This window comes from Lontra canadensis, unplaced genomic scaffold (genome assembly GCF_010015895.1).
Source record: "Lontra canadensis isolate GAN:19392208 unplaced genomic scaffold, GSC_riverotter_1.0 scaffold28, whole genome shotgun sequence".
Classification (NCBI taxonomy): domain Eukaryota; kingdom Metazoa; phylum Chordata; class Mammalia; order Carnivora; family Mustelidae; genus Lontra; species Lontra canadensis.
Window position 1 is genome coordinate 5,655,309 of NW_022631022.1, and position 5,959 is coordinate 5,661,267.

The window sequence follows — 5,959 nt, forward strand, 5'->3', positions numbered from 1 at the left end:
TCACTTATGGAACACCTTCCTTTTCGTGCCTGAATCTCTCTAAATCACCCTGTCAACTGCTAGCACTCTGCGGGTCCCTACGTTCCTGCGGTTCTGCTTGCCTGGAAGACCTCCTCCCTCTAACTTCAACTGGGCACCAATCACGGTGCCTAGCACATAGCAGGGTGACTGGGAAGCAGTGCGGTGGAAGGAGCGTGGGTATCTTGAGGAGACCTAGGTTCAGATCCCTGTTCCCCCACTTACACAAGGATCTTAATTCCTCCAGAACGCCAAAGGATTGTTGCAATGATTATGTGAAATTCTGTGTTTGGCAAGATTTCGTGGTTATTTGATAAAACACATCCACTTTTCTTTCCTGCACTTATACTTTTTAACAGCTTTATTGATATTCACATATCATACAACCCACTGACAAAGAGTGCAATCCACTGGTTTTTAGAATATTCACTGGATGTAGATTTCTTAAAATGCAATTAGAGCGTGAGAAATAGGAGGTTTAGTAACACTTGAAAAGACTTAGGGTGTTAGTCAGCTACAAGGTTATGTAAATCAACAGTGGGATGCCATCACATTGCCAAAAAAGCATATGGGATATGGGGCTGAGGTGATACACATGTGATGATCAGAACAAGGCAAGTACCAGTTCCCTGTGATTCAGAGCTGGCAATGTGTTTGGTCACCGGGCCTATTTTAAGAGGGATGTGGGCAAATTGGATCATGTCCAAAGAAATGTAAAAAGGGTGATGAGAAACTGTGAATACTATGATATGCATCCTAGAGAAGTAAATTCTAAGAAGGGGTGAAACCCTGTCCTCTATTAGCTTAAGGCTGTTGGTTGGGAAATGAAGGACATGCGTTTTTTATGTCCCCTTCTTAGGCCAGAAATTCAATAGGTGAATTTAAAAGCAAGCGGACTTCGAATGATAGAAGGAACAATTAAAGCTGTTGAAAAGAGGAATGCATTGTCCCTTCCTAACCTGAAATTCCATATTTAATATATTACTACATTATTAAGAAGTCTGAGAGCAATGGCTTGTAGAGCTCTTGTTCTGCGTAATGGGCTGTGTTCGGGTGGATAAACGATCTAGTGGATCAACTCTTCTTTATTCAAGGCCAACCATCCAGTTTGTGGGTTTGTCTAATAGCCCATTCTTTCTCCCATTTTAAAAAAAGATTTATTTAGGGGCGCCTGAGTGGCTCAGTGGGTTAAAGCCTCTGCCTTCAGCTCGGGTTGTGATCCCAGGGTCCTGGGATTGAGCCCCACATCAGGCTCTCTGCTTGGCAGGGAGCCTGCTTGCCTTCCTCTCTCTCTCTCTCTCTCTCTGCCTGCCTCTCTGCCTACTTGTGATCTCTGTCAAATAAATAAATAAAATCTTAAAAAAAAAAGATGTATTTACTTATTTCACAGAGGAAGAGAGCATGCAGGGGGGAGGGGCAGAGGGCAAGGGAGAGAGAACCTCAAGCATGACTTGGGGCTCAATCCCACAACCCCGAGATCATGATCTAAGCTGAAGCTAAGAGTTGGTCGCTTAACCCACTGTGCCACCCAGGTGCCCCTACAATTTTTCATTCCTGCTTTTGATGTTAATGAAAAGGATGCCCCAAAGTGTCAATATGGATGTTTTATTAGCAGTTTTGATTACTGGAAATATTCCTAAGATAAGACTCTGGCATTACCTGATCAAGAGGATTGTGCCCCTCTCTTCTCCACTCTATATGAAGTCCTTTCAATTTAGTACTTGAAATTGACCATGGTGCAAACATTTATGAAGTCAGCAAACACTACAGATCAGCAATCCAACTCTCCCCTAGCTCCTTGTGTCCCACTGCTTTAGGGTCTATGCTACAAAAGGACCACAAAGCTGGCACAATTCTACTAGATTTTTGGACTAAGTATCTCTATGAAAAATATATGTAGAGCCAATGGTATTTAACTTTCACCTAGTGGCAGTTTGGAACTTAAATAGTTTAATATAGTTAACTAGTTTCAGGAGAATAGATTTTTTAGGGGGAAATATTTAGAGATTAGACTCAGTCTTACATGTATTTTTACTTTAGAAAAACTCACAATAACCCCTGTCTGTATACTTGGAGTCTATTATGCACAGCTGCTTAGGGAGTGACTGAATAACAGACTAGGGGGACAGAGCCAGGACTAAGGCCTCTGGAAAAGGGAAGATAATACTCTCTACTGGCCAGTGCTTGTCCTGCATGACAAGTGGCTCCTTGTGCCACCTATTGGACTTTGAAAGAACAATCTCTTGGTTTTTGATTCAAAGGTAAGATTCCAGGGGCATCTGGGTGGCTCAGCTGATAAGCATCTGATGATCCCAGGGTCCTGGGATAGAGCCCCTCATGGGGCTCCCTGCTTAGTGGGAAGCCTGCTTCTCCCTCTCCCACTTCCCCTGCTTGTGCTCCCTCTCTTGCTGTGTCTCCCTGTCAAATAAATAAAAAATTCTTAAAAAAAAAAAAAAAAGAGGTAAGACTCCAGCAAGTCTTTTCTGCAGATGGAACAAATTCATGATCTTCCCTAAGTCAGAACTATTCTATAAGACTTGCATTTTACAAGTCACCACGAGGGAAATCACCAGCAGCCCAAGAGTCCCAGAGCCAACTGTTTTCTTCATCAAAAAGCTCTAGGAATTACAGCTGGCACTTACTGAACATCTGTAGGATACTATGCCCTTTATAAGCAGTATCTCATTATGCATTCACATAACCTTATGAAATAGCATGCAATTATTTTCATTTAACAGATGGGGAAAGAGCTTACAAAGTTTAAGTGGCTATTAGACTTAAAAAGTTTCTGTGCTCCCAGGTAACAGGGCTTACATTGTCTTCCACTTTGTATATAGCAGACATTCTACAAATCGTAAATACGTTGTAAAATGTGAATAGAGCACCGTTCTTCTAAATACTCCGAGCCTGCTGACCCACTAACCTTTTAATCAGCTTTTATCTAATGGGAAAACAGAATGATTTTCATTTATTTTGCTTGAACATGTTTTCCAATGGAAGAGCTCACTATAATATCCCATTAACCCTATAATGACTTAGACTTATTTTTCCAGTTTTAGAAACAAGTAAACTGGGGCTTAGCCAGGATTCTGTGGTCCTTCAGTCTTTCTACCACATTCACTGGAGGCAGAGGGAAAACAAAAGGCATGCCTCAAGAAGGACTTAGAAAGTTCTCACAGGAAAAGCAAAGTTCTGGATAAATCAGAGGCAGACTAGTTAGTTCTCAAAGAAAGACCACCACATCAGTTACACTGAGTATGGGTCTCAGGGGACAGATTTCTGCACCTGCTCTCCTACTTAGGCAAGTTGGGGAATGAGAGCACATCCTGATTTTAAGAAGCCTACGGACTTTTAGGGAAGAGAACACAAAGAAACATGGACATAAGGATCATGAATTTGTAGTACAAGAACATGCAAAGAAAAACCACCGGAGACAGCAGTGGTTATTGAGAAAGGATTAATGCAGGCGTTAAGTGCTGCAGTAAAGGGAGCAATTGCATTTGCATACATTTTTGCTGAACTCAGCATCTTTGTAAAATGTCTTCACTGGATGCTGTGGAGAGACAAGAAAGTTTGAGAGAGCACCTGGCCTCTGGCCTCTCAATAGCTCACTGTCTTCCCTGGAGACTCAGGCAGGCTCTGAGAGGGTTTGTAGGAAGCAGCAGCTAGAGAGACCAGGAGACCTGCCACCTGATCCTCAAGGCAGGCAACACAGTACTGGGACACCCCATCTGGCTACCTGTTCTGGACAAGCTGAACAGCAATGATTTTTTGCCCCTCTGTATTTTTCCCTCTCCCTACCTCTCAGGAGGAGTTGCCTATAGTTCTTCTGGGCTTTGCTTTTTTTTTTTTTTTTTTTTTAAAGATTTTATTTATTTATTTGACAGACAGAGATCACAGGTAGGCAGAGAGGCAGGCAGAGAGACAGAGGAAAGCAGGCTCCCCGTTGAGCAGAGAGCCCAACTTGGGGCTCGATCCCAGGACCCTGAGATCATGACCTGAGCTGAAGGCAGGGGCTTAACCCACTGAGCCACCCAGGCACCCCTGGGCTTTGCTTTTGAAACAGTTGAGCCCTCTGAGGAACTGAGAATAGTAGCTCTCAATCTTGCCTCCTCATAGAATCACCGGGGGAGTTTTAGAAAATACTGCAGCTTGGGGCGCCTGGATAGTTCAATAGGTTGAGCATCCAACTCTTGATTTGGGGTCAGGTCATGATCTCAGGGTTGTGAGACTGAGCCCCACATCGGGCTCCGTGGTAAGTGTGGAGCCTGCTTAAGATTCTCTCTCTCTCTCTCTCCTTTTGCCCCTCCCTGCCCCACTCCCCCTATAAATAAACAAACCCTACAGCCTGGTACCACCCCCAAATGCTTTAAAACTAACCTAGAATGCTCCTCTGGGGATTCTAATGTGTAACCAAGTTTAACTATCATTGACTTAAACGTTTCCTCAACATAGCAAGAGAGAACAAGATTTGCTGAAATGGACAAAACATCCTGGAGAAGGAGGAGGGTGGGGGGGTGGTTTTCCCTGTTCCAATCTAGAGAAACATCCTTGGTTTGTTACCTGGAGTCATGGAATCTAGGTTCTGGCTTCCTTATAGTCACACAGAAACGTAAGAAGACTCCGGAGAGAATGCTGCGAATGCTGGGATGGTAAATCTAGGGCAGTGTTTCTTTCTTTCTATTTTTTAAAAAACATTGTTTTTTTAGATTTATTTATTTGAGAGAGTGAGTGAGAGAGAGCAAAAGAGAGCACAGCACGGGGAGGGGAGGGAGAGGGAGAAGCAGGCTCCCTGGATGAGCAAAGAGCCAGGTGTGGAATTTGGTCCCAGGACCCTGGGATCATGACCTGAGCCGAAGATGCTTAACAGACTGAGCCACCCAGGTGCCCCTAGGGCAGTGTTTCTCACACTGGGATGTGAATGCAATTGCCAGAGGCTCTTGTTAAAACACAGATTCTGACTCAGGAGGTCTGGGGTTGGGGCCTGAGTCTACATTTCCAACAAGTTCCTAGGTGGTCCCAATGCTGTCCGTAATGTGGCAAAAGATCTGCATGGCTAGACTCTAGGCTGTCTCAAGAGTCCCATTTTCATCTCAAGCCACAACCAGTTACACATGAATGATTCTGTAGTCAGGGATAATGGACATCCCTGCAGTGACCTGGTTGGGTTGATGGCTGAAGGGCAGACAGAGCCCATCTACAAATCTACAAAGCCTTGCAGGCTAAAGACGAGCACATTCTGGTAGGGGATCCCCATGTCAGGGTCCTGGCAGATCACAAACGGCCCACTCAAAAGAGAGGACAGAAGATAGCTTCACGTAGGTATATTTACAAGTCTGAGCACAGTTAACAGAAATCAACAAAAAATCATGCAATACCACCCCTCAAGCAAAAGAACCAAAAGGGGAGGAAGTATTGACTGGAATCCCTTACGAGCTGTAGGAAAGCGACACCAGAAGCAACTGTTTCCTTCAGAGTAACACGGCCATATGGAAGAAAATGGCCCACCAAGGATAGAACCAGGGGAGTAAATACCTCAATATTTCTCCTCACCCACTTTGTGATTTCCTACTGATGCACCTCATTGGGCCAACTCAATTAGAAACCAGAGGACAAGAGAACTCAGCAGAGGCAGCCTGTCAAGATCAGCCTCCTGGGCACAGAGAAGGGTGAAGGACAGATGGAGAGCAGATCAGGTGAGGGACACCTGGAGAAAACCCAGCACAGTCTCCAAGAATGAGGTGACATGTTCCACCAGGCCAGCCTGCTTCGTGTGTCCAGGCTATTGTAACTAAACATTATAGACCAAGTGGCTTAAATACAGACATTTATTTCTCACAGTTCTGGAGAGTGGCAAGTCCAAGATCAATAGTGTGGGCCCATTTGGAGCCCACTTCCTAGCTCACAGATATAAATCTTATCAATGGGGGCGCCTGGGTGG